Here is a 2,500-nt window from a genome sequence, read left to right as displayed (position 1 = left end):
ATCCCCTGCGGTGGTGGTCGCGTCCGCCGGCCGCGCTCGTCCCGCCGGCCGCGCGGGCGGCCGCGCCGGGGCGGGGCCCCCTGCCCCCCCCGCTCCGCGGTTCGGTCTCGGCGGAGAAGACGGCGGCGGCGCGCGGTCGGCCGCGCGCCGGCCCGCCCCGGTCCCCTTCGCCGGGGGCGACCGCCGCCGCGGCGGAGGGCGCGTGCCCTCCGCCGAGGGCGGCGCGGGTAGCGGCCACCGGGCCCGCCGCGCTCCTTTCTCGTCTCGCAGCCGTCGGCCTCGTCCCCCCGAGGCGGCGGCGGGCCGCCGAATCGCGCGACCCGCCCGCCCGCCCGGGCGAGCGCCGGTGGGCGGCGTCCCCGTCTCCGCGGGCCGTCCGGGGAAGGGCGCCGGCGTCCGAGCGGCGGCGTCGCCGCTCGGCGCGTGTCCCCCCAGCGGGACGGTCGGCCGGGGGTCGCCCGCCGCCGTCGGCGGCAGCGCCGTGCCGGGCCCCGCCCGTCGCTCGCCCGTCACCCCGGCCGGGGGCCGCGTCCGCGGCGAAGCGGTGCGGCGGCGGCCGAGGGGGCGTCGTCCCCCCCGGCCGAGCGCCGCCCGCCTTCCGCCGGGCGCGCGGTCGCCGAAAGGGGTCGAGGGCGTCGAGCGGCGGCGGCGGTGCCGGCAGGGCCTCCGCGCCAGCGGCGGCGGCGGGCCGTCGTCCGGCCGGCCTCGGGCGCTGCCGACGCCGGCTCGGGTGGCCGGCGCCGACCCGCCCGGCCGGCGGCGACGGAGCCGTCCGCCGAGCTCGTCTGGGCGGCGCGGCGGTCCGCCGTCGAGGCGGCGGCCTCGCCCGCTGCCACGAGGGGGCGTAGCGTCGGCCGGCTGCGGAGCCGAGAGAGGAGCGGCGGGCGCGGCCCGAGGGTCGCGCCCCGCGCCGCGGGCGCGTCGTCCCGGCGGGGCGGGAGGACGGGCGGCGCGCGGTCCGGCAGCGCGGGTTCCGAGGGCCCCTTTTCTTCCGCGTCTGCTGCCGAGCGCGGCCTTCGGCGCGTGCCACGGGCCGGCCAACCCCACGAGCGGCAGGAAGGCCGGCGAGAAAGCCGCGGGGCACTCGGCCGGCTTCCTGGGGCGGGTCCGATGACGGGAAAGGAAGACGAGAGCCGAGCGCGAAAGCGCAGCCAAGGGAGTTGCGGGACTGGGACGGCCGAGGGGGGCCCGCGGGGGCCCAGCAGCGTCCAGCCCGAGCCGGTGGCGGCTGCCGGCTCCCCGAGGGCCCCGGGCGAAGGCGGTGGTGTGCGAGGGCGGCGAGGCGTCGTCGTCTCGTCCTTCCCATGCGCCGGCCCTAAGCCGGCGCCCGTCGTGCGGTGGCGGCGGGCATTGTTGCGGGCAGTTGGCGGCCGGGGCTGGAAGGGTGGAGCCCGCGTGGGCTTCTTTTGCCCGGCCGCCTCCCGAGAGCCCCGAAGATGGTCCGGGCCTGGGTGGCGGCGCCCTGTCCTCGGCTGACGGCGGCAGCGGTGCCGGCGGCGTGCCGGGGACTGGCGGTGGGCGTGCGGCCTTGCCTGGGCCCGGTCGGTTGCCGGAGGGGCTCGGTGACGGGACTGCCCGTTGTCGGGCGAGGCGGCGCTTCCCTGGGCGCGCCTCGCCTCTTTTGTTCGTCCCCCCTTCCTCGGCCCTAAGCCGGGGACCCGCCCAGCGGGCCGAAGGCGGCGGCGCCAGCCGGCCAGGGTGTGGCCGGCGGCCGCGCCGGCAGAGCGAGAACCCGACAGAGTTGCCCGGAGCCCCGGAGAGAGACGCACGATGGCCGTTGGCGGGCGAGGCGGCGGCGCCTCGCCCCTTCCTCCTCTCCGGCCGGCACCAGAGCCACGGCGGCCGGGCGGCCCGTGCGGTCGGGCCTGCCCCGCCGACCTGGCTGCCGGAGGGCTGGGTTCCGCGGAGGTCTGCCGCCCGGGGGCCGGGTTGCGGGCGAAGTGGGGGCGCCCTCCCGGCCCTTTATTTTTTTTTTTTTTTTCTTCTGGCGGCCTTAAGCCGCAGCACGCTGAGCGCGCCGGGGAAGAAGAGAGAGAAAGAGAGAGCGCGAAGGCGGCCCGGCAGTGGCCGGCGGCCGCCGAGGCGCGAGCCCGTGGGCAGGGAGAGGGGAGCGAGGGGCGCGGGCCCCGCCCCGAACCCCGGGCGGCCGTGGCTAGCACGGCGAGTGAGAGGCGCGCGTGCTTTTTTCGGGGACCTTTTGGTTTTTCTCCCCGTCGCCGTCCCCCGGCCTTTCCGGGGGAAGCCGACGGCCGCGAGGCGGGCGAAAGCCGGTGGCCCCGCGGTGCGGTCGGTGGCGTTTTCGCACGCCGGAGGTGCCGCCGGGGCGAGCGGGGGCCGTCCGCGGCCCACGCCTCCGAGCCGGTGGCACCGCTCTGCGGAGGCGGCCGTGGGCCCGGCAGGGCCGGAAGCGCGGGTTGTCCGGAGCCGGGCGTCCGGCGGCACCCGCCTCCTGCCGGGCCGGGAGAGCCGTGGAGAAAGTATACCGCGTGCGGGCCGCCGG

The sequence above is a fragment of the Manacus candei genome, unplaced genomic scaffold, assembly GCF_025592945.1.
Source record: "Manacus candei isolate 608988 ecotype Guabito, Panama unplaced genomic scaffold, ASM2559294v1 h1tg000289l, whole genome shotgun sequence".
In the NCBI taxonomy this organism is placed as follows: Eukaryota; Metazoa; Chordata; class Aves; order Passeriformes; family Pipridae; genus Manacus; species Manacus candei.
The sequence above is the reverse complement of the archived record's forward strand: the minus strand, read 5'-3'. Positions refer to the sequence as shown.